Genomic DNA, 27,710 nt, shown 5'->3' with positions numbered 1-27,710 from the left:
ACATTATCCAAGTGTCTCAAATATGATCTTCTCAAAATTAGCTTTATTAAATATGATATTTTTTGGTACTCCATGAAACTAAAAGATCTCCTAAACTCTTGGAAGGTATACATGGATGACTGAATGTAATTAGAGAGATTGTTTGTAAATTATATTCTCTGATATTGTTTGTAATTATATGCTTTTTTGGTTGTATATGTTTTTAATTATATGTAATTAAAATAATATATATACATATATTATTTTTAAAACAATTAAAAAATTAAAAATCTATACATATAAATTATTAAAACAATTAAAAACCAAAAAAAAAAATTAAAAAAATTAAAAAAGCCTTTTGGCCCTACCTTGCTCAACCGAAAGACTTCTTAGCTCCCCTCCTGCTCCAGCTATTTCAGACTGTGCAAATGGGGGGTTAAGTGCAACCGATGGGTATATGTAGGGCCGAGTACTACTTTGCTGAGTATATCTCACCATCCGTCTTCCATGTAGGTGCCATGTGGCGCCACACAAACTCGGTCGAGTCCTACTTGGAGGAGTAGGATTTCTTTGTTGCTTACACTTAGCTAAAAGTGTGACACAACACTATGCTTTCACCTGACATAAGTAGTCGTTAGGGGTCATATTGAGTCCTGTCGTTCTTTCACTAGTGTATTTATTTCATTTATCTCTTTTGGAGAATAGTTTTTTCTCATGTGTTTTTCTCCTTTTCTCCATTTGTGAGAGTTTAAATTGGATTGTACATGGGTACCTAATCGGAGGTAATTTGAGATTCATGCACTCAAAATTTTAAAATACCAAAATAACAAGAATTGCAGTACTTTGAATCTAGTATCTAAACTACTAAAGTTTTTCAAAAACAGATAAAGATTGAGAGGATCAAATACTCTGTGCACACAAGAGTGTTCCTATTTTTTTAAACAAAACATAATATAGTGTTTGGTGTGTACCCCTCTATTTTTTTGGTTGCATTTGGTACTTTGAAAAATCCACTAATAGAGATATAGTTAAGAGTGAGTACTAGAAGTTGTATATTGTTTTGTAATTTTTTGTTGAGTATTTTTTTTATGACTCTTTAAAGTTGATGCATCCTAAAAATCACATCACTAAGTGTATGTGTCACATAACTTGCACCAAAAAATAAATAAAAAATGCATGTTTTCTCCAATGTGTAAATAATAAAGTGTACAACAATATTATATATATATATATATATATATATATATATATATTTCCAAATTTGGACAAGTAGGTAAAAGTTATCAAAAAGATAACCCATGTCTTTGATAACTATATAAACATTAATGAAAGAAATTAAAAAATAAACATGTCGATATGGTTCAAATATTAAAAACTACATGGTTAGAAATATTAGAAGATGTGTGAAATCATGGTGGTAATTTTACTAAGACTCAATATATAATGTGTAAACTTGATGATGAGAAAGTTGAGAAATGGGAATGGAGGAAAAATAACCTCAAAATGAGGCAAATGAACCATCCAATTCTAAGGCTTGTCATCTAAGCCTATTTCTAAGTCAAAACATGTATGTGTTTTGTGCAAGAGAAAAACATGTGCACATTTTGCAAAGCTAAAAACGCAACTGTGTTTTGGTTGTTACAAACACGCTTGTATTTTGTCCTACATTAGAAGCTTCATGTTAGAGTAAAGTAATTAATTAACTTTACTCTCCTCTTAATATTTCTCTTTATGCATACATTAGTCATTTAATAATTAATATTTAATTATTAAATGCTCTCACCTTAGGGTTAGGTTTTCCTTTCGGTGTTGATCTCCTTTATAAGGATTGATCTCTTGTATTTTTGTCATACTCTTGATTCATTTTACTCTGATAATAAATCTTTCTCTTTGTCAGAGCCAAAACCCTTGTATTTGTTCTCTCTCTTTCTCTGTGACAGGTTTCTTGCATGTAGGTTTCTTTGGGTTCTGTGGATTTGTATTTCTCAAATCCTACATGGTATCAGAGCTGGATCTGCTGCAACTTGTTCAGATTTTTGAAAGATTTTGAGATCTAGGTTTTGGTTGCATCAGATCTGTGTTTGTCTTCTGTTTTTTATTTTGGAATAGGAGGGTATTTTTTTTGGGTGCACTTTGAGCCCAAACGGACCTCATCGTTGTGCTCGCAGCGCCCAAAAACCCCTATTTTCATATAAAATTCATCCGATTTGGACACAGTTGCTCCAGAAGGCAATTTTTTTTTTTTGCCCCAAGGCTGTACGACCCCAGGGCACGCAGTTCGAGGCGTGAAAAATAAAAAAAATAAAAAAAATTAAATTTTTTTTTTTTTTTACACCAAAAAGTGCAGTCCGGTGGCCACCGCTCGACCACCACCGCCAGCGGTAAACACCGCCGCGCTGCCCAGCGACGATCGTTGCCCGCGTGCTGCCCACGCACCGCTCGCCCTCCACCGGATCCAGCGGTGCCACCACTGCGCCGCCCCCACGCCGCCGCCCCCTACGCCAGCTTCTGGTCACCTAGAGGACTAGGGGCTTTCTTTTTTTAAGCCCTTGAGGGCTACAAGGTCCCCTCTAGGCCCTTTTTTGGAGTTGTTTTACAAAATCGGGCATAACTCGGGCGTCCGATCTCCATTTTTTGAAAACAAATAGGTGTTGGAAAGCTGAATCCGAGCCTGTTCTAATGGTGTAGGAATTTTTTCACATTTCTCTAGTTTGATTGCATTTTTACGCAGTCAAAGTCTGATGAGCCTTTTTGCACTCTGAGGGGCATAACTTGCTCGTTTTTGCTCCATTTTTCGAAAGCGAATAGGCGTCGGAATGGTGGTTCTATGATATTTCCAGATATATAGTCTATTTCATCATTAAATTCTTCAGGTGCTCATAATTTTGTCTCAACCCATTTCTTCTTTCTATCATTTTCTGGCTTTCAGTTTGTACTGGGGATTGGTTTTTTGCATTGTGGGGGGGTGTTTGCTCTTTCTTTCTGTTATTTACATCAGAAAACTAGAATATACAAACACCAAAACAAACAATCAAACCCCTTCTGCATCTTCTGTCTAGTTCTAAAAGACCACTTAATAATAATGAAAAAATTCAGAGCAGTTGAGGCACAGTTCACAAGATGGCCAACAAGCTTATTGACTCTCTCACACCGCATAATTACCACACTTGGAAGGGTCGCATGATGACTCTTCTCCAGTCTAGAGGGTTATGGTCCTATTTGGATGAGATTCAACCTCAGTTGACACGTCCTTTTGAGGTTATGCAACACAGGAACAATATGGATCAGGCTATGGGATTGATGGCTTTACACATTTTCGACAGTCTCCAGTTTCATCTTGAGGGTTGTCTCACTCCTCGAGCCATTTGGACCAAGTTTGAAGGACTTTTTGGTACTGTCAACGAGTTCAGAGCTTTGCAGCTTGAGGTAGAGTTAACTTCCTTGGTACCTGATTCGTTTCCCTCTATTGAGGACTTTCTGATGAAGTTCAAACAACAAAGATCTATCTTGCAGGGTTGTGGTTAGACTAAGACTGATACGGAGTGCATTTTCCTGATCCTCTCCAAGCTTCGGGGTCCATTTCAGATCTTCTCTTTGACCTTCTATTCCACCATGGATGCCTTGGGTGCTCGACATGTCATGCCTTCTTTTGAGGTCTTTTGTGATCGTCTGACTCGTGAGCAGGCTAAGCTTAAGCAGTTGGATTCACTTTCAGGTTCACAGAACCAAGCATTGGTAGCCCAGTCCTCCAAAGGAAAACAGAAGCAGAAACTGAAGCCTAAGAAAGATTCTGAGGCTAGTGAGAATCCCTCCAAGCCACCACCTAAGTTTGAATCAAAACCACAGTCCAATTCTAAACAGGGCAAATCTTCAAAGTCTGGTGAGTCTTCCTCCAAGACTAAGAAGAAATCTGGTGATCCTTGCAGTTTTTGTGGCAAGGAAGGACATCCCATTTCCAGGTGTTGGAAACGTTTAGAGGCTTTGGAGGAAGCCATGCAATAGCATAATATCAGTGCACCTCAGCCTCCTTCACAGCCCACAGGCAAAGGTCATGCTCTTTCTGCATGAGCATTGTCCTCAACATCCACTTGGATTCTAGATTCTGGTGCCTCTCACCATATGACACACACAGAGGATTTGGTCACCGCTCTTGCCCCTATAGGCACTAGACATATTGCAGTTGGTGACTCAGCACAACTTTCCGTTCAGGGTTCTGGTACTATTTCATTGGATGGTGGTTGTCTTCAGGATGTGCTTTTGGTTCCTGACATTTCGACAAACCTTCTCTCCATTTATCAGATTTGCCACTCTGGCTCTGGTAAAATAGTTGAGTTCTCACCTCATGATGTGGTTATTCGAGATCTTCATGATCCTGACTTGGTTGTGGCTACTGGGAGTGTGGATTCTGCATCTCACTTATATAGTTTTGATGGCTTTGAGAGTTCAGACACTGTTGGTTCCTCTCTTATAGCACATGCAGATTCAGTGAGCAGGCTTTGGCATGAGCGTTTTGGCCATGTCAATTATAGATATCTACAGTAGATGAGTACACAGGCACTTGTGATTGGGCTTCCACAGATTTCTTGTATGGATGGTGTATGTCGTGGTTGTGTTCTTGGCAAACATCATCGAGATCCTTTTCCTAAGGGTCGAGCCTCTCGTGCTAGGGCAGCCCTAGAGTTGATACACAGTGATCTTATGTCCTTTTCGACTCCTTCTTTTTTAGGGGCCCGTTATGTACTCACTTTTATTGATGACTTCTCTAGATGTACATGAGTGTACTTTCTTAAGTACAAGTCTGATGTCTTTGACTCTTTCAGGAAGTTTAAGACATTTGTGGAGAAGCAATCTGGACTTTCTATCAAGAGGATATGCACAGATAATGGGGGGGAGTATGTAAATCAGGCTTTCAGAGATTTTTGCACTGAGCATGGTTTACAGCATCAGTTTACTGTTCCTTATACCCCTCAACAGAATGGTGTTGCTGAGAGAAAGAACAGAACCTTACGGGAGATGGAAAATTGTATGATATAGTCTCGAGCTATGGGTTCTTCATTTTGGGCTGAGGCAATCAATTGTGCCAATTATATTCAAAATCGGATGCCCCAAAAGGCATTGTGACATATGACTCCTGAGGAGGCTTGGACCCATGTCAAGCCCGATGTTTCTACATTCTGAGTTTTTGGTAGTGAGGCTTGGGCATTTATTCCTGATGCTCAGCGGAACGCCATAAAGAGGAAGAGCCGACCACTCATATTTGTTGGCTACTGTGAGGATGTTAAGGCATACAGGTTGTTTGATCCTGATTCCAGAGAGGTCCTGTTTCGGCGGGATGTCCAGTTTGATGAGTGCTATCCTCAGATGGATTCTCCATCCCCAGCTTCTCCCTCATTGCCTACTCCTTCCTCTTCATCTCTTGAGGATTAATTATTTCTTGAGGATGATGTAGATGATGATCCACCATCTCCACCACCACCAGTTGCTCCGTCTTTGCCGAAGTGGGCCCGTGATACTATTGATGCAGCTGGTTCTTTGGTAGGTGATCCTTCAGATTCTCATTGCACTCGTGCTCAGACATCTAGTTCTAGTCTTTTGAGTCATGCCATTTCAGCTGATCCTCAAAAGTTTTCAGAGGCGACAGGACACCTTGAGTGGGATAGGGCCATGGATGAGGAGTATTCTTCTTTGATGAAGAATCATACTTGGGATCTTTGTCCTCTTCCTAAGGGAAGAAAGTTGGTTCGGTGCAAGTGGGTGTATCGTACCAAGTATGCTGCAGATGGTTCTATTGATAAGTATAAGGCCCATCTTGTTGCGAAGGGGTTTTCTCAGGTAGAGGGTATTGACTATTCTGAGACCTTTGCTCCTGTTGCCAAGATGAATTCTATATGCCTCGTACTTTCACTTGCAGCTTCACAGGGATGGACAGTGTTTCAGATGGATGTGAAGAGTGCCTTCTTGCATGGAGACCTACATGAGGAGATCTATATGGAGCAGCCTCAGGGTTTTGTGCAAGACACTTCTTTGGTTTGCAGACTTCGACGTTCATTGTATGGTCTCAAACAAGCCCCTCGGGCTTGGTATGAGAAGATGGACTCTTTTTTGCTTTCCTCTCACTTCACACGCTGTCATTCCGATCACACAGTGTATATTCAGTGTCAGGAGGGTGATCTTTTGATTCTTGTGCTATATGTAGATGATCTCATCATTACAGGAAGCTCATCCTCCATGATTCAGAGTGTTCAGAGAGCTTTGATGGAGCAGTTTGAGATGACAGATCTTGGTCTCTTGCACTTCTTTCTGGGTCTACAGGTTATTTAGTCTTCAGATGGTATTTCCATATTTCAGGAGAAGTATGCTCTTGATATGCTTCACCGATTTGGCATGCTTGATTGCAAGTCTGCCCCCACTCCATTTCAGTCAGGTGTTGTGTTGTCTTCCACTTACTCTACTCCTTCAGTAGACCCCACTTTATACAGGCAGTTGGTTGGCAGTCTGTTGTACCTGACACATTCTCGTCCTGATCTTTCCTTTGCGGTTGGCCTTGTCTCTCGGTTCTCCCATGATCCTCATGAGAGCCATTGGCAAGCAGCCAAACGTATTTTGAGGTACATTCGGGGCACCACACATTATGGCATTCACTACACTACAGGATCCCCTCACATCATTGGCTTCACTGACTCCGATTGGGCTGGTGATGTCAATGATTAGAAGTCTACTTCTGGCTTCGTTTTTTGCCTTGGTTCTGGTCCTATTACATGGTCTTGCAAGAAGCAGTCTGCTATTGCATTATCATCTACAGAGGCTGAGTACCGTGCAACAGTGTTAGCCAGTCAGGAGGTTTTATGGCTTCGGCAGTCGATGACAGAGTTTGGGTTTCCTCCCGATTGTCCCACTACTCTTTGGTGTGACAATCAGAGTGCCATTCATATTTCTCGCAACCCAGTGGAGCATCAACGGACAAAGCACATTGAAATCCACATGCACTTCATTAGACAATTGATTTAGGATGGTTCTCTCATCTTGGAGTACATTCCTACAGAGGAGCAGGTTGCTGACATCTTCACTAAACCTTTGGCATCTCCACGCTATCTTCAGTTGCGCTCAATGCTTGGGGTGAAGGAAGTTGTCATTGGGGGGTCTCAGTGAGGCCTTCCTTCCTTCATGTTTTCTTTTCAGCATGATTCTTTATCTCTTTTTGGAGAGGAGTTTTTTCCCATTGGGTTTTCTCCTTTACTCCGCTTTATAGAGATTTTCTTGTATTTGGGTACCTGATCAAGCCTTGTTGCCGGGACCCTCTTTTGCATTGTAGTTCCTTTTCTTTCTTCTACATTGTTTGTAGCTGCATTGTAGCTCATCTTAAGGGGGGGTGTTAGAGTAAAGTAATTAATTAACTTTACTCTCCTCTTAAGATTTCTCTTTATGCATACATTAGTCATTTAATAATTAATATTTAATTATTAAATGCTCTCACCTTAGGGTTAGGTTTTCCTTTCGGTGTTGATCTCCTTTATAAGGATTGATCTCTTGTATTTTTTTCATGCTCTTGATTCATTTTACTCTGATAATAAATCTTTCTCTTTGTCAGAGCCAAAACCCTTGTATTCGTTCTCTCTCTTTCTCTGTGACAGGTTTCTTGCATGTAGGTTTCTTTGGGTTCTGTGGATTTGTATTTCTCAAATCCTACACTTCATACTCTCGAATCAAATTTTCTTGTTCTCTCCCTCCCCATTTGTCTCTAAATCTCTCTACATCTCACTATCAATATTCTTCTCTATGTGCCTCTATCTCTCCTCCCAAAATCTCTCTCTCTCTCTCTCTTCTACTTGTTTTCTCCCAGGTATCTCTTTGTTTCTATGTAGTTAACTCTCCCTATCTTTATCTCTTCCTTCTCCCCATCTACATCATGCCCTCCCTCTCCTTATCTCTATCTCTTAATATGTCTCTATCCAAGTTATAGTGTAATAATGTTTCTAGGAAGAAAAAGTCTTCCCCATGCTTAAAAAGTCATCTTTATAGGATCAAGTGTGTTATAGTGTGCTCACATTCCTAGCAAGATAAAAATACTCCTCGTATCTTCCCATCTTACTTTCCCTCACTCTCTTTGTCTCTCGTTTCTCCATCTATCTCTCTTTAACGTGCTCACATTTCTATGAAGAATTTAGAGTGGAGGGTTTATGGTTGAAGGTTGAGAGCATATTGTTTGGGTTGAGGTTATAGATTTTAGTGCCAATTATTAATGTGAACATTTAAGGTTTAACATATAAGTTTCAAGGTGCATCTCCTAGTGTTTAGTATTCAAGGTGTAGGTTTATGGTTGATGATAGAGGGTTAAGGGTCTACCTACCTCTTTCTCTATCATATTACATCTCACTCCCTCCCCTCTCTCTCTCTCTCCCTCTCTCTCTTCTCTAGATATCCCTTTCTATCTCATGTATCCTTAGGTTTATATCTCGCCCCCTTTCACCCCTCTCCCCTCATACCCCCTTATCTTCCTTTCCCTCCCTCCCTACATAGATCTCTCTTCTTCTCTTTATATGACATATCTCTCTTTGTTTATCTCTCTTCTCTCTATCTCACCTCTTTATATCTATCTCCCTTGCCTCTCTCTTAGCTTCGTTTAATAAATTTAAATTATTCATGATCTAGGGTGTAGTTCCTATTGTTTATGGGTTTAGGGTTGATTATTTATAATGGAGAGTTGGGAGTTGATGGTTTTGGGATTGAATTTAATTATTTAGGTTTTAGTGTTAAATTATCATTACATTGGGTTTTAGTATTTAGCATATAGGATGTAAGGTTTATGTCTTAGGGTTTAGGTCATAAGGTTTGTGATTTACAATTGATGATATATAGTATAGTGTTTAAGGTTGATATTATAGGATCGAAAGATAAGGTTTAGGTTTGAGTGTATAGGGTTGAGGGTTAACCGTATAGGGTTGAGGGTCTGTTGGCATTTGCATGAAGATTGCATTAATGAAATGTTATGTTTTCATTGATGTCAATTAACCGGTAATGATGTTGTAATAATGTTGTTTTGTAACCGGTAAGTGAGCTTGTGAAGGAAGCTGATATTAATAGAGAAGAAGTGAGATAAACTAGTAAACCCTACTTCTTGATATGATAAACCCTCACCGATGGATTTTGGTGAATCAATTGTATTAGTTTATGATCTAATGATGAGCGGTAATGGTTATTCCATATATACATGTTGTATGAGAAGAGTTTCAAATAGTTTTTGGCACATAAAGATGATGATTTTTGTCTTGGGAATGAGCAAGTTCATTGCATGTAATATAAACCGCGTGATGAGTTATAGAGTTTGATGAAGTAGTGATCAAGGAGTGGTCAAGGATATCTTGAATGATGTGTAGTGATTATTATGTAATCCAATGGTCATACTTGAACCGATTTGTCTGTAATCTCTATGAGAGAATTAGGTTTGTGATGTGTTACTGGCCTATTGATTTGTTTATAAGGTCGATGAGTTGTTTTGTAAAAGAGTTGGCAATTTGTAGTTGAGAGTAAGAGAGTGTGGTTTCTGAACTAGATGATGTATCTACAGTATGTGTAAAGGCAGATAGGAGCATGACAAGGATTTGAACAAGCAAGTGTAGTGCTATTCAAATAGATCAGCAAATCCCTGTTATTTTCTAACAATCGCAACAATCAAATCCCCTAACTGGGTAAGCTCTAACAAGATTAGTGCTATTCAAATCCTCTAACCAGGTGATCCATTAGCTTGGATTTCAAATCCTCTACCGAGGTTACTTCTAACAGAGTATTGCTTCTAATAGGGCATTATAATCAATCCCTTAACCAGGTGGTCCCTAACAAGATTTGTTCTTAACATGACTTATTGTAAAGCTTTAACAGGCTTGGCTCCTAATAGGGAAAACTATAGAAGAGTTTAGAATACTTGTGAGTATTCATCCCCACCATGGTTTTTCCCATTTGGGTTTCCATGTCAAAAATATTGTGTCAAGTGGTGAATGTTGTTGTGGTTATGTTTACTATGGTTGAATTGCTTAACTACTAAATCCACTTTGATATGTTATGTTAACCGACAACAATCTGAAATATGTTTAAGCTTATGTTAGTAAAGTATTTGAATGATTCAGTTAAATGGTTTGATAATTTCAAATATGTTTTACTGTTAGTTTGTGTTAACAGTCAACTAGTTTAACTTGTTAGTATTATTGCATTTGAAGTTCAGTGTTTAAACTAGACAGTTCTGAGTTTTCTTTGAGAGGTTATTTTTGTTTGGTGAAAAGTTTATGTCAGTTTTCTATCTATTGATTCATCCCCCCCTCTCAGTAGTTGACCAGATCCTTATTATTTCATCATACCATCAATTGGTATCAAAGCATTTCAGGTCCTCTAAGGTCTAAGCCTAACAACTTGAGGTAAAGATCTTGAAGAACATGATGAAGAAAGAAGGTCCAAAGTTTAACAGGAAGAACTACAAAACATGGAGTGATATAATGAAAATCTATATCAAGAGTCTAGGGAGTCAATACTAGGAACATGTTGGTACTCAATATGTTGCACCTAGTGGGATTATGACTGATGATCAGAAGAAAGAGCAACAAGAAAAGAATCTAGCATTGGAGGCTATTATCAATTCTTTGTCTGATGCAGAGTATGTTGATGTCCATGGTTTGGAGACTGCATATGAGGTATAGAATAAACTTGAAGAGATCTATAGTGGTGATGAGCATGTGAAGATTTACAAAGAAGAGAGTCTAAGACGAAAATTTGATGACATGTAGATGGATGAAGGTGAGAATATACAATAGTATGGTTAGAGGATCAAAGAGATAGTTGGTGAGATCAAGAGTGTTGGTGGTAAAGTGGAAGATGCCACAATAATTAGCAAGGTGTTGAGAACCCTTCTACCGATCTATGCTATCTGAGTTGCAACCATTCAGGAGCTAAATTCTATTGATAAAACTAAGGTAACCCTTGATTCCATCATTGGTAAGATTCTTGCTTTTGAATTAAATGGTTATGATGGTAGTGTTCAGAAATCTGAATCTGCATTTAGAGCTTAAGTTTCTAATCCTTCTATGAGGAAAAGTTGATGATGAAGACAGTTTGGTTGAGCTTGGAGCATTGTTGGCCAAGAGGTTTCCCAGAGGTACTGGTACGTACAGAGGCAAATTACCTTTGAAATGCTTTGCATGCAACAAGATTGGACACATTACAAGTAACTGTCCTAATGGTGACAATGAGAACAAGTGTGAGAAGTTTAAGAAGTACAAGGGAAAAGGCAAAATAAATTATCTCCTAGCAATTGATGGTGGTATCACTGATGATGAATCTAAGGGTGATTCTAATGAAGACATTGTCTTTGTAGCTATTAAAGAGGAGACATCTGATCAGAAAGCCTTAGTTTATCGCATGGATAATTTTGATGATTGGATTATTGATAGTGGTTGTTCACACCACATGACTGGTGACCAGAGTAAATTTATTTATTTGAAGGAATTTGATGGAGGAGTTGTGAGATTTGGTAATGACTCACCCTGCATGGTAAAAGGTAAGGGAACTATTTCTCTTAATGGAAAGAGTAGTGTAGATGATGTCCACTAGGTTGAAGGATTAAAACACAATCTTTTGAGTGTTGCACAACTCAATGACAGAGGATATCCATTGGAGTTTAAAAATGGAATGTGCAAAATCTATGGGAGAAAAGGTGAACTGATTGCAACCGACAAGCAGACTAAAGGTAACCCGTTTCACTTGAATCCTAAAGTCAACAACTATTTAATTGATAAAGTAGATGATAGTTGGCTTTGACATAGGATATTTTGTCATATAAATTTTGATAATATTGTTAAAGTGAGTAAGTCCAAGATAGTGAGAAGTTTTCCTTAGTTGGACAAACCGGTTAATGCTCTGTGTAAGGAATGTCAGTTGGGAAAGATGACATCATCAAATTTTAAGAGAAAATATTTTTCAGCTAAACATCTGTTAGATTTGGTTCATACAAACCTCTATGGACCAATAAGGACCAAAAGTATTCTAGGTGACATATATTTTATGATCTTCAATGATGATTGCTCAAGAATGACGTGGGTCACATTCTTGAAGGATAAAACAAAAGCATTTAGCAAGTTCAAGGCATTCAGGGTCTTAGCTGAAAAGGAAAGTGGTAAGAGGATAAAGTGTCTGAGGATTGATCAAGGTGGTGAATTAACTTAAGAGGAATTCACTAGATATTGTGAAGAAACTGGTATCAAATGGAAGCTTTCTGCACCAAGGAAACCACAATAGATTGGTATTGCAGAGAGGAACAAGCGGTTAGTTGTTGAAGTTGCTAGAACGATGTTGATACAAGGAGGTGTAGCAAAAACTTTCTGGAGAGAAGCTGTCAGCACAACTATCTACACTATGAACCAGATATTGGTAAAAAGAGGTAAGGATAAAACTCCTTATGAATATTGGTATGGTAGATCACCTAATGTCAATTATTTTAAGATATTTGGTAGTACATGTTTTATTAAGAGAGGTGACTATGTCAGTAAGTTTGAGGCTAAACGTGATGAAGGTATATTTCTTGGTTACTCTACCAAGAGTAAGGCCTACAAAAGTTACAACAATTGGACACATAATCATTAAGAGTGCTAATGCTCAAGTGGATGAGTATCATGAATTCTTAGGGGAAACCAGTGTGGAGAAAAAGGAAGAAGATCCTTGTATTCTCTTTTTGGAACCAAAATTGGTGAAACCTGAAACTGGTAAAGAGAATGCTATTATACTAATTCAACAGGAACAACTAGATTCAGAAGAAGATGATAATGAAGAACTTGAAGATAATGATCATGTTATTCTGAGGTATGTGAAACTCAATCACAATCCTAACCAGATTATTGGAGATAAGGATGCTGGAGTGTCAACCAAAGGAAAAATTACAAAGAATTATTGCATGATCTCCACTACTGAGCCTATAACTTCTAATGAAGCATTTGGAGATGATCATTGGATTAAAGATATGGAGGAGGAGCTTGATCAAATTGAGAAGAACAACACATGGACCCTAGTACCTAGACCGATGAATAAAAATGTGATTGGTACTAAGTGGGTATTAAAGAATAAACTAAATGAAGATGGAGTAGTAGTCCTAAACAAAGCTAGATTGGTTTGTAAAGGTTATGCACAAGAAGAAGGAGAAGACTATGGTGAGACTTTTGCACTAGTTGCTAGACTAGAAGGTGTCAGAACTTTACTTGCATTTGCAACATATAAGGGATTCAAAGTATATCAGATGGATGTGAAGTCAACATTTTTGAATAGAGTACTAGAAGAAGTATACATTGAGCAACCAGATGGTTATTCTTTGACTGATGAAAAAGACATGGTATGCGAATTGCACAAGGCACTATATGGTTTAAAGAAAGCACCAAGAGCATGGTATGAGAGTCTACATTTACACTTGATGAAGATAGGTTTTCAGAGAACCAGTGAAGACAACAACATATATATCAAATCTGAAGGAGATAAGATACTGGTTTGTGAAGTGTTTGTGGATGATATCATATTTGGAGGCAATGATGAAATGAGTGATGACTTTGCAAATGAAATGAAAAGTGAGTTTGAAATGCCTCTAGTGGGAGAGATAAATCTTTTATAGGTTTGCAAATACAAAAGATGAAGAGTGGCATTTTTAACACACAGTCTAAATATATGAAAGAGGTATTGAAGACATTTGATATGAGTGTCTATAAAACAGTTGGGACACCAATGGTTACAGGTTGTAAATTATTGATTGGGAAATTGCACTATGTTATTCACAATAGACCATATATAGCTCATGTAGTTGGTCTAGTTGCTATATTTTAGAAGAATCCAAAGGAAACACATTTGATAGCAACCAAGAGGATATTCAAATATTTGAAAGGTACTATTGACTATGGTTTATGGTATCCATATGCAAGTAACTTTTATTTGAAGGTGTATACAGATGCAGTCTGGGCAGGTAATGTTGATGATAGGAAGAGCACAACCGGTGGAGAATTCTTTCTTGGTGGAAGAATTGTTTCATGGAGTAGCAAGAGGCAGAGCTGTACATCATAGTCTACTGCTAAAGCTGAGTATGTTGTAGCATATATGAATTGTACCCAGGCTATCTAGATGAAACACATTCTAGAAGGATTCAAGTTGAAGATTAAAGATCCAGTAAGGATCTTATGTGATAATACTAGTGCCATAAATATCTCAAAGAATCCTGTTTTACATGCACGAACCAAGCATATTGAATTGAAGTATCATTTCTTGAGAGAAAAAGTGCAGAGTAAAGATGTGATATTGGAGCATGTTTCTACCAAGGAGAACCTTGCAGATATCTTTACTAAACCTCTGCCTAAGACTACTTTTGATTATCTTAGAAGTCAGCTAGGGGTTGTACCCCTACATGAGGTCAATTGAGCATGATGTAGATTACATTAGTCCTAGAGCTACTTACAAAATTTTACATCAGGATTGGTGTAGAGTGGAGTTATTCCACAGGGGGAGCATCAAGTTGCAGGTTGATGATGCTTAACAATGAAGTTTGACATTGCATGTTTTACTTTCACATTGGCATTGTTGTCAAAGGGGGCGAAGAACTATGTGATTATGGGGGAGAAGAATTGTATGATTGACACAGAGAAGGTCTATAGCTAGTTACCAGCTAAAGACACAGAGACTCAGTTGAAGGATATTACATGGTAAAATGTAAACCATGATTCCTATTCACAACCATAGAAATCCAGAGTATTGATACTTGTATTGCCATCAATGCCAAAGGGGGAGATTATTGGCATTTGCATGAAGATCTTGCATTAATGAAATGTTATGTTGTCATTGATGTTAATTAACTGGTAATGATGTTGTAATAATGCTATTTTGTAACTAGTAAGTGAGCTTGTGAAGGAAACCAGTATTACTAGAGAAGAAGTCAGATGAACTGGTAAAACCTACCAATTGATATGATAAACCCTAACCGATGGAGTTTGGTGAATCAGTTGTATTGGTTTATGATCTAATGATGAGTAGTAATGGTTATTCCATGTATGCATGTTGTATGAGAAGAGTTTCAAATGGTTTTTGGCACGTAGAGATGATGGTTTTTGTCTTGGGAATGAGCAAGTTGATTGCATGTAATATAAACTGCGTGATGAGTTACAGAGTTCAATGAAGTGGTGATCAAGGAGTAGTCAAGGCTATCTTGAATGATGTGCAGTGATTATTATACAATCCAACGGTTATACTTGAACCGATTTGTTTGTAATCTCTATGAGAGAATTAGGTTTGTGATGTGTTACTAGCCTATTGAGTTCTTTATAAGGTTGATGAGTTGTTTTGTAAAAGAGTTGTCAATTTGTAGTTGAGAGTAAGAGAGTGTGGTTACCAAACTAGATGATGTATCTGTAGTATGTGTAAAGGAAGATAGGAGCATAAAAAGGATCTGAACAAGCAAGTGTAGTGCTATTCAAATAGATCAGCAAACCCCTATTGTTTTCTAACAATCACAACAATCAAATCCCCTAACCGAGTAAGCTCTGACAAGCTTAGTATTATTCAAATCCTCTAACCAAGTGATCCATTAGCTTGGATTCCAAATCCTCTACCAAGGTTACTCCTAATAGAGTATTGCTTCTAATAGGGAATTATAGTCAATCCCTTAATTGGGTGGTCCCTAATAGGATCTGTTCTTAACATGACTTATTGTAAAGCTTTAACCAGCTTGGTTCCTAACATGGCGAACTTCAAAAGAGTGGGTATTCATCCCCATTGTGGTTTTGCCCATTTGGGTTTCCACGTCAAAAATATTGTGTCAAGTGGTGAATGTTGTTGTGGTTATGTTTCTATGGTTGAATTGCTTAACTGCTAGATCCACTTTGATATGTTATGTTAATCGACAACAATCAAAAATATGTTTTAACTTATGTTAGTAAGTATTTGAATGATTCTATTAAATGGTTTGAGAGTTTCAAAGATGTTTTACTATTGGTTTGTGTTAACAGTCAACTGGTTTAACTTGTCAATATTATTGCGTTTGAAGTTTAGTGTTTAAACTAGACAATTTTGAGTTTTATTTGAGAGGTTGTTTTTGTTTGGTGAAAAGTTTATGTCAGTTTTCTATCTACTGATTCAACCCCCCTCTTAGTAGTTGACCAGATCCTTATTCTTTCATCATACCATCAGGGTCTTAGGTTTAGTATAGGGTTGAGAGTTAAGGGCATATGGTACATGGTTCAATGATATAGAATTTATGATTGAGTGTATAGGGTTGAGGGATCATCCTATAGGGTTTAGGGATTAGGGTTGAGGGTATATGATATAGGGTTGAAGGTTGAGGGTTTATTATATATGCCTTAGGGCCCAAGTTTGAGGGATAGGGTTTAGGGGACCACAAGGTTTTATGGTATAGGGTTGAGAGTTGAGGCTATAGGCATTAGGGCCTAGGGTTGAGGGATAGGGTTTAGGGTTGAGGGTTGAGAGTATAGGGTACATGGTTGAGTATATGGTTAAGGTTTTAAACTACTAGCTTTATGTTATAGGGTTGAGGGATAGAGTTTAGGGTTGTCAATATAGGGTATATGGTTATGGTTATAGAGTTCAATGTTGATTGTATATGTTTAAAGGTTTAGCATATATAGTTTAGGACCTAGGGCCGAGGGAAAGGGTTTAGGGTTGAGGTTATAGGGTGTAGTGTATAGGGTTGAAGGTTTGGCTTATAGGCTTTAGGACCTAGAGTTGAGTGATAAGGTTTATGATTAAGGGTATTGGGTTTAGGGTTGAGTGTAAAGGGTTGAGGGTTGTGTGTATAGGGCACGAGGGTTTTACTTAGTGAACATGGGTTATAGAACATGCGTTCATGGCATACTAAAGAATCCTCCTATTTTCAAAAAATATTGCCCTAAACTCTTTTTTTGTCACCCCCTCCTAATACATAGCTTAAATTAAAATCCCCCCTATTTTCACCAGATATTGTATTTTTCTTAGCCCGAATTAAAAAGATCCCTATTTTCACTGATAGACAATATAATGTACCCTTATTTTTGGTATATTAAACCCCCCAATATAAATGCACATGATATAATATTGCCTAGCTAGTGAAGCCTCCATGGTATAGGATTGAGGGTTTAGTTTATAAGCTTTAAGACCTATGTTTGAGGGATAGAGTTATGGTTGATTGTATAGGGTTAATTTTTTAGCCTATAAGAATTAGCGCTTAGGGTTGAGGGTATAAGATGCATGTTTTAGGTTTGAGTATATAGGGTTGAGGTTTAACCTATAGGCTTTTGGGCCTAATACCTCTCTAGGATTTAAAGTTGAGCTTGTCCATGGTGTAGGGTTTAGGATTGGGGGTATAGGGTATAGGATTGAAAGTTTAGGGTTATATGGTCTAGGGTGGAGGGGTAGGATTTTGGGTTGATTGTATATGGTATATAGTTTAGGTTTGAGTGTATACATGGTCGAGGGTTTATTATATGGGCCTTATGGCCTAGGGTTCAGGGATAGGGTCTAGGGTATAAGGTAAAGTGTTTATGGTTGAGCCTTGTAGCGTCCTAAAATTGCAACACTTGCAATTTCGACCGCATTTGGGTCTTCACGATGGCGATGCAACATGGAACCTGAATGGAGACCCCGAAACCTGTTTATGACATCAAAAACTGCATTTTTCAGCACCCTCGCCTGATCCTCCTTGCACCCTGCTGTCCCTGGAGGTGGGACCATGGCGCCCAACGCCCTGGTCCCTGGCCCTATTTTGGGCCCGGTCTCTTATGGGGCTTCGGGTCTTTTAGTTTGCAAATTGGAAAATAATCTTCCTAGGTCAGCCTAAGGTCGGAAAAATCAGTCTTTTAACCCTAATTGGCAAGTATATAAACTACATTTCCCCTCTCAAAAAGGGTAGATGGAAAAAAGGCAGAAACGATACTCAAGCATTCAAGCATTCCTTCAAACAATTGATCATTCTAAGTCTCCATTCAAGGCTAAGTGTTGCATTCAAGACAAGGATTCAACCATTGAAGAGGAGATCACATACAACATACAACAACATTTACACCCTCGCATGTAAGAATACAAACATTCTTACAACAAGGTATTGGTACTTTATTACATTACAATCATTTACATTTACACCATTTCTCATTTCTTGGTTAATTCCAAAACCGGGGTTTGACCTAAGGGCAAACCCCTAATCCCTAACCCCCCAATCATCCTCTCTTTTCTGTGTGTAGGTTGCAGGTACGCGGCTGTAATTGAAGATCTGGAATCCTTGTGCAGAGACGAACAGATCCCCCTTCGTTTTGCGGATTTTTCGAAGGACCGTGTGCACGCCGGGCGCCATCGTCCCGTCAACTTTTGCTCAAATTTGTAGGACAACACCGTCTCGACATTTTACTGCTAATTCCAGGTTCGCAGCTTCATCCTATATTCCTATCTCTGTTTATAAGTGAATCTTTCTCACTTTACATGCATTCCTAGCTCAATCCTTCTATCTACATTCTTTACAAAAGAGGGTAGCCTTGCTGTCTTAACTCTTGAAACTCATTTAGAATCCAATCTTGCATTGTGTGGGATTGGATCTTGTGGGTTTCAACCCCTCTTTTGAATGTAAAGTCTCCCCTAAGTGAAAACCGTCAACCCTAGTGACCTCCTTTCTCTCTCCTTGGAGTGGTGGGGGGTACACTTAGGGTTCGCTCGCGATTTTCCGCTTTACATTTTGGTGAACCTGACGTGAACATCCTTTCTGATTATTCATGGTTAGATCTGAAAATTGGATGCCTTGATTACATTTCCATGTTTGATATTTTGCAAAGTTTAGAGGTTAATTGCATAAAAACCCTAAATTTTCTTTTTAGTAATTAAGCTTGTGAAATGTTTAAGGGTTAATGCTTGTTTCAGATCTACCCTTCTATTACAAATTGTCAATTCATATTTGTGCTTTAATTCTGAAAATTAAGTGGTTAAGTGTCAAAACCCTAATTTTTAAAGCCCTCTTGATTCAACCTTTGACTGATAATTTCACTGATCAAAACATCTCCAAATCGGCTGTAACTTTGGATTCCTCAACAAAATCATAATATCTTTCATCCCTGAAAATTTGGAAAAAGTTGCGAGGACTGTGTGCACCCCGAGCGCCATCGTCCCCGACATTTTTTCTGAAATTTCGGGAGTTAGATCTTACTGTATTTTTCTGCTAAAATCCAGAATTTTGGCTGATTTTATCAATTACAACACTTTCAAAATTAAAGTCAAAGTTGGTCTAGTGATTGCTTGGATTAAGGCTCCTAATCATTCAAAAATTGTTGAAATTGAAATTCATGTCAAAATTGTGTTTCTTACTATCGTAAATTTGAAAAGTGTGTTGGCATTCATTCAAAATTTCAGTGCTTTATTCAAATTCTTGCAATTTGTGACTTTTGAAATTAAGTGTTTAATTACACCAACTTTGATTTCCGCTTTCAAAATTTAATTTTGCGTGAAATTGAGTCAACTTTTAAAATTCAAAACTTGCATTGCTTTTGGTATTCCCTCTAAAATCATAAAATTCAAAATTTCAGTTTCCCTCTCTTTTTCAAAATTCAAATTTTGCATTTTTCAACAATCTTGGTAGGGTTCAATTTTGAGATTGCAACTTTAATTTGGCCTATCTACAGATCGTAAAATCACTCAATTTTTTCAGATTAGCTTTAAAATCATCATAACTTTCATCCCTGCAAATTTCGAAAAAAGTTGCGAGGACCGTGTGCACTCCGAGCGCCACGGTCCCTGACATTTTTTCTGAAATTTCGGGAGATTGTTGTGATTGCATTTAACAGCCTAAATCTAGGAGATTGGCTAATTTTATTGAAATTTGCTACCTCTAAAATTCAAAATATTCTCTCTCTTTAGTGCATGAGTTTTACAACAATAAGCCCTACTTACATTATTCCCGTTAGACGAAGCCTTAGAATTAAGTCTTTCCAAGGTTTAATTACCGAGGAGATGGAACCTAATTTGAATGGCCTTTTTAACGAGGACACGGGTAATTCCTCTAATCCTCCTAATGATGAAGAAGCTCTCCATGAGGTTTCTGTAGAACAACTTTCGAAATTGGATAACCAATTTGATGATTTTCAGCAATGGATGTCTCAAGAGTATCCCGATAGTCAAGCTCTTTCATTAATTGAGGGTCTAAAACGTATGGTTCAAAGTGATAAGAATGGAATTGATATTTTGCGTGGTATTGCACACATTGTGGATTCGAATGTGATGCCTATGAAGAGTTGTGCTGAAACTTTAGGTTATACACAACCTCCTACTCAAGTCAATCATTCTATTCCTTTGACAACTTCTATTGCTAGTATACCTACCTTTACATCAAACATAATGACTACTTCTATACAAGACATTCCGCCCATGATCACCAGTCATGGGGGCAATCCTTCTTCTTCAATTAACCCTCTGCCTTCATTCAATCCGACTTCTTCATTCATTCCTTCAATGAGTGTTCCTATTACATCTCCACAAATGAACATGACGCAAGGGGGCAATTCATTCAACCATTCCATTCCTCCTTGTAGTACTCCTCTTTTCCAATCCTCTCCTATGACTAACTATCATAGTGTCCCGCCACCTTACTCTCAACCAATACCTTCTTTCAATAACATAATATCTCCATCTCAATCTAACACATCTAATATGAACTCTTCGACTGAAGCGACCATTAACAATCTTGCACAAACTATCTCTTCTTTACAGCAACAAATTACCTCTATGAATCAATCGAAGTTTAGTGTGCCCACATTTGATGTTGCAAGCCCACTTTCTCTTGACATTGTTCGAGCTATTCCTCCTAAACATGTTGAAATCCCGCATTTGGAGCTTTATAATGGTAAAGGTGATCCTCTAACACATGTTAAGACTTTTCAAACAATATGTACCGATTTTGCTTATGACCACAGGTTACTTGCAAAACTGTTTACTAGAACATTAAGAGATAAAGCCCTACAATGGTATTGCTTGTTGCCTTCTTATTCTATTATTTCTTTCGAACAACTTGCAAATGCTTTTATTCAACAATTTCAAAACAATATAAGTCCTAAAGTTACTTTGATTGATTTAATGCATTGTAAACAAGGTGTTAAAGAAAAAGTGACTGATTTCATTGGTAGATATAAGCATTTGTATGCTCAAATTTCTTTTCCAGTGCCTGACAATGATATTCAAAGAATCTTTATTTCTAATTTACAAAAAGATATTAGAGAAAAACTTCTGTTTTCTGAGTTTACTTCTTTCCAACAGTTGTGTGCAACTCTTCACAATTATCAACTGACTGTGAGTCAAATGGAACAAGCAAATCCTATGGCTCTGAGTGATAAGGGTGATAGTAGTCAACAACCATTTGGAAAGTTTAAACCAAACAGAGAGTCCGTTAAATTCAATGAAAACATCATCAACAACAATGTGAATGCAACATCAGGTGTGCCTCCTATTTCTAAGTTTTTCAAGAAAGAAAAAAGTTTACTCCTTTGAATGAATCATTGCATAGTATTATGAATAAGTTATTGGAACAAAATGTGCTTACTCTTCCTCCTATAAGGCAAATAGATCCTACAAAGATTAATTCACCCTATTTTGATAACAAGTCTTTTTGTCAATTTCATCGTCAACCTGGGCATGATACTGAAAAATGCTTTGCTTTAAAGGGTAAAATTCAAGATTTGATTGATAATAATACTATCTCTGTTTCAGGAGTGAATGATAAAGGCAATACATCTATAGCTCCTCCTAACCAAAATCTTAAGATTTTTACTGATCCATTACCTTCTCATACCTCTAATGTGATTGAGACTAATGATTCCTCTTTCTCATCTGATGGTCTTGTGTCTATGACTCCGAATGTGATTAACTTTGTAGAGCAGCAAGAAAACCCTAAAGAACCTTCCATCACATTTGATTCTAGTGAAACTATCAGGGCACCTGATGGTCCTTTATACATAGTTGCAAAAGTCAAGAATACACCTTGTCGTGGAGTGCTTATCGATCCTTCGTGTATGGTTAATGTTATTACTGAAGAATTTCTCTTTACTTTGCAATTGAATCAAGTGATCTATGACAAAACAGATGTGATTGTGAAATTATTTGATGCATTTTCTTCTCCTGCAATTGGTTCTATTACATTACCTATTGAGGTCCATAACAAATCCCTTGATGTGAACTTTGCTATTATTCCTTCATCTGAACAATTTCCTGTGAAGCTAGGCTATCCTTGGCTATCTTCCATGAAAGCTATTGCTTCTCCTATTCATAAATGTTTGAAATTTCCCCATAATGGTGAAGTTGTTACTGTCAATCATAGTCTCTTTAAACCAGCTGAAAGAACTTCTAGCGTTCCTATTGATTATTTTTGGCCTAAACAATTCCAATCTCTTCCTCCGCGAAGTGATCATCTTTTCAAATCTTATCAAAAGTGGAAAACAGATATGATCCTATCTCTAAGTGAACCTAGAACACCCAAACTTGATATTCCTATCGTTCTTGAGAAGGAAGTTCTTCCTTTGAAAGATAAAACTAATGTCTTTCCTCAAGAAGATTCCCAACCCATTCCTATGGATGTGACTATGTCTATGTCTAATAAACTTTCTAAAAGTAGGCCTATACCTCCTCGTCATGATGGACTTGGTCTCCTTCCTAAACCAAATATTCCTCCTTTATATGGAGCAGTTCCTCCTGCTTCCTTTTATAAAGAGAAGAGACCTTCCTCTTCTCCTATTATCCAGCCTAAGAGACCACAACCTAAACACCCAAGTGATAAGGATGAGAACATTCCTCCTCCTCAATCTTCTCAACTTCCTACTAAGACTAGACGAAATCGTTTTGCACGTGAACGCCGACGAAAGCGTCGTCTTAGAGCTCAGGCAACTGCTTCTCAAACTTTGCAATCCCCAAAAACACCTTCAACAAGCATTATTCCATTTTCTCCAAAATCTCCTAAACATAAGATGCATGATGGTTTTGATCCTGTGCGAGTTAAAGATCCTATTTTTATAAATCTTGATGATGATATAGATGAAAATGTTATTCATGATGAAAATGTTACTTCTCTTGCTTCTGATAGTGAATATGAATATGTTGATGTTGATAACCATTTATCTAACGAATTTTCTAAAGCACTTATCCTGGCTCCTAGACAAGAACAATGTGGCTTGGAACATGAACATAGCCCTTGTTTGGATCTTGTGATAGCTCCATCTGCTGTGTTGGATGTTCCTCCTCTAGCGTGTTCCCTGCCTTCCCAAAATATTGATCAGCAAGATCGGGGGGTGGATGACGTGCTAGACTAGTTTCATTAGCATAGCAGATTCTCTCCTCCTCTCTTTCTTTTGTTACTTCTTCTATGTGTTATTCTCATTCGTCTATTTGTTGTCCTTAGTGTTGTCTACTTGAGGACGATGCAAAGCATTGAGATCTCTTTTGGTCTCTCTCATGTTGACTCAAAAGATACATGTGTTCCCTTCTTCTAGGTGACCTTCCTTGTTTGGGGAATGAAGAACAATTATGCATACATACATATGATATACATGAATTATCATACAGCATACTGACCCCGAGGAAAGCGAAGCCACCTCGTGCTTTGTGTTTTGTGTCTATTATCCTTGGGTTTATCTCACACTTGGGGGCTAAATCTTTGTGATAACGTGCTCCTTTCCCTTCTCATTTCTTATGTGTATCACTACCTTAAAGCAATCACCCCCGTTGAGGCGTGTGCGATCGCTTTAACATAGGGGGGCATACACCCCGTCTATCCCTTCAGGATACTTGAAAATTTCTTGGCGAACTTAGCTTTGCCTTGAAAATTTTTGGTATTTCTCTTGCATGACTCATAGTGAGGGAACCTTACTACTGACAGTCATGGTTCTCCCTCGTGATCTTCCCTTTTACTTTGTCAATTGAAGTCGTAAGATCCTTAGTCCACTGGGGGCTTGGTGTGTCTTGCCTCCTTGACATAGTGAAAGTCTTTCAATGTTGTTTCCTTGTACTTTACCGGAAGTATGAGCGTACGCTTATACTCCCGCTAAAGTGGGGGCTAAATGTAGCGTCCTAAAATTGTGACACTTGCAATTTTGACCGCATTTGGGTCTTCACGATGGCGATGCAACACAGAACCTGAATGGAGACCCCGAAACCTGTTTATGACATCAAAAACTGCATTTTTCAGCACCCTGGCCTGATCCTCCTTGCACCCTGCTGTCCCTGGAGGTGGGACCATGGCGCCCAGCGCCTTGGTCCCTGGCCCTATTTTGGGCCTGGTCTCTTATGGGGCTTCGGGTCTTTTAGTTTGCAAATTGGAAAATAATCTTCCTAGGTCGGCCTAAGGTCGGAAAAATCAGTCTTTTAACCCTAATTGGCAAGTATATAAACTACATTTCCCCTCTCAAAAAGGGTAGATGGAAAAAAGGCGGAAACGATACTCAAGCATTCAATCATTCAAGCATTCCTTCAAACAATTGATCATTCTAAGTCTCCATTCAAGGCTAAGTGTTGCATTCAAGACAAGGATTCAACCATTGAAGAGGAGATCACATACAACATACAACATACAACATACAACAACATTTACACCTTCGCATGTAAGAATACAAACATTCTTACAACAAGGTATTGGTACTTTATTACATTACAATCATTTACATTTACAACATTTCTCATTTCTTGGTTAATTCCAAAATCGGGGTTTGACCTAAGGGCAAACCCCTAATCCCTAACCCCCCAATCGTCCTCTCTTTTCTGTGTGTAGGTTGCAGGTACGCGGCTGTAATTGAAGATTTGGAATCCTTGTGCAGAGACGAAAAGATCCCCCTTCGTTTCGTGGATTTTTCGGAGGACCGTGTGCACGCCAGGCGCCATCGTCCCATCAACTTTTGCTCAAATTTGCAGGACAGCGCCATCTCGACATTTTACTGCTAATTCCAGGTCCGCAACTTCATCCTATATTCCTATCTCTGTTTATAAGTGAATCTTTCTCACTTTACATGCATTCCTAGCTCAATCCTTCTATCTACATTCTTTACAAAAGAGGGTAGCCTTGCTGTCTTAACTCTTGAAACTCATTTAGAATCCAATCTTGGATTGTGTGGGATTGGATCTCGTGGGTTTCAACCCCTCTTTTGAATGTAAAGTCTCCCCTAAGTGAAAACCGTCAACCCTAGTGACCTCCTTTCTCTCTCCTTGGAGTGGTGGGGGGTACACTTAGGGTTCGCTCGTGATTTTCCGCTTTACATTTTGGTGAACCTGACGTGAACATCCTTTCTGATTATTCATGGTTAGATCTGAAAATTGGACGCCATGGTCCCACCTCTAAGGACAACAGGGTGCAAGGAGGATCAGGCCAGGGTGCTGAAAAATGCAGTTTTTGATGTCATAAACAGGTTTCGGGGTCTCCATTCAGGTTCCGTGTTGCATCGCCATCGTGAAGACCCAAATGCGGTCGAAATTGCAAGTGTCGCAATTTTAGGACGCTACAAGCCTGTATAGAGTTTAGGATTGAGTATATATATTTATAGGGTTAGGGATTATGGGTATTGGGTTAAGGGTTATGGGTATATAATTTAGGGTTAGTGCATAGAGTTGAGAGTTTAGCATATAACCTAAATAGAATTGAGGGTTGAGGGTATAGCGTATAAGTTGTAGTGTATAGGGTTTAGGAATAGGGTTGGGGGTTTAGGGTTGAGTGTAAAGGGTTGAGTGTATAGGGTTGAGGCTTTAGCCTATAGGCTTTTGGTTCTAGCACCTCTGTATAGGGTTTAGTGTTGATATATATGGTTGATGGTTTATCATATAAGGCTTATGACCTAGGGGTGAGGGATGGGGTTTGGGGTTGAAGGATAAGGCTTAGGGTTGAGGATATATAGTTATTGGTTTAGGGTTGAGTGTATAGTGTTAATGGTTGTAGCATCGTAAATTGCATACCTTTAATTTTGTTGTCCAATTTCACACTTTCCCAACACCTATTTTAGTATTTTCTATTCTTCTATGCATTATAGGACCTTTATTTATTTAAATTAATATTTAACTCAATAATATGAGTCTTATTCTACTTTAACACATCAACATTTCATTATTTGGGCCCTTAATTTTAGGTGTGCCCTTTATCTTTTATTATCTTGATTTATTATAAATCCTGCCCCATTTCAAATCTCAAGATATGTTTTCCTCACCTAAACACTTTGACATTAGAACCTTATTATCTCGCATCCCTAAAAAGTTGAGCTAAAATTATCAGGATTGGGATGTCCCGACCATCTTGGTTTGATGCCCGTTTCCCCAAATTGTAGGAGGATAAAAGGCAGTCCTATCCTATTCAAATCTAGCTCCATGCAAAAATATGATAATTCTAAGTCAGCCTAAAGGTGATTTTATTATGAAATCCTTATATAAGGTATTGCTCTCAATTAGTTTCATCATCACATCATTATCACATTCTTGCATCTACAAGTTTAATTCAAGAGCAACACTTGAAGAGCAGATCTAATTCAAGGAGTAACAAGCTATATCAAGACATATTTAATTATGATTTCATGGTGGATTTTCTATGCTTTATCATGTTATTGCATCAACACATGGATGATTTATTATAAGGACATTGCATCATCAATTGAAGGTATAATCAATTTAGTCAATTATTTCCATTCAAGCATTTCCAATTTAATTTCAATTCAATTCAAGGGTTAATTCCAAACTTGGGGTTTGACCTAAGCAAACCCCAATAAACAACCCAATCACCATTTTTCTCCTCTTGTGCATAGCTATAGTTATTTGACAGAGAGAGGAAGATTAGGAGGTACTCAATAGCTAGAGATGATCAAATCCAGCTTTTGCAAAAGCGAAAAGTGAAGGATTGGATCAACCAAGCAACCTAGTTCTAGACAAGGATGTGTTGGGAGGACTCGGATGCCCCAAGAGGACCAAGATGCCTTGGGAGGAATAAGATGCCCAACTCCTCTTGGTCATCTACCCCCTTGTCTTGACTTTAGTTATAGGTTCCGCTCCATATCCTTGTTTTATATCTGCATCCGTGGCTTCATATTTGATCTGAGATTTCCTATATATGTTGATTACCATCAATTTTATGTCATCTAGCCCTAGACCTAGCATTCAATTTACATTCCTTCAATTGAATTTTCAACTCAATTAAAAGTAATTATAATCCAGTTAGTATTCAACCCTCTTTCTAATAGAATTGAGGTTTGAGTTCATTCTCATTTTATTATAATTTTTGTGAAATGGGTTATTTACATAAGCTAAACTTGTGAACCCTATTTCCTTACATTACAAGGGTTTAGCCTATAAAATTTTTGGCCTACGATCTCCTTATAGGGTTTAGGGATGTGGGTATAGGGTTGAATATATAGGGTTGAGGATTTATCGTATAGCCTTTAGGGCCTAGGTTTGAGGGAAAGGTTTATGTCAGGTTATGTGTAAGTGAAACAAGATGGGGGACCAAAAGGGGGTCTCAACACTATACCCTCAACCCTCAACTCTATACCCTCAACCTTTAGCCCTAAAACCTTATACCCTCAACCCTAAACCACATCCCTTAGCTCTATGATCTAAATATTATATGCTAAAACCTCAACCTTATACCTTATAGCCTATACCCTTAATTTTATGCCCTTAAGCCTAAACCATGTCCCTCAACCCTAGGCCCTAGAGACTACACTATATCCTTAGCTATATGCACTCAAACCTAA

This window comes from Cryptomeria japonica, chromosome 8 (assembly GCF_030272615.1).
Source record: "Cryptomeria japonica chromosome 8, Sugi_1.0, whole genome shotgun sequence".
Lineage (NCBI taxonomy): Eukaryota > Viridiplantae > Streptophyta > Pinopsida > Cupressales > Cupressaceae > Cryptomeria > Cryptomeria japonica.
The sequence above is the reverse complement of the archived record's forward strand: the minus strand, read 5'-3'. Positions refer to the sequence as shown.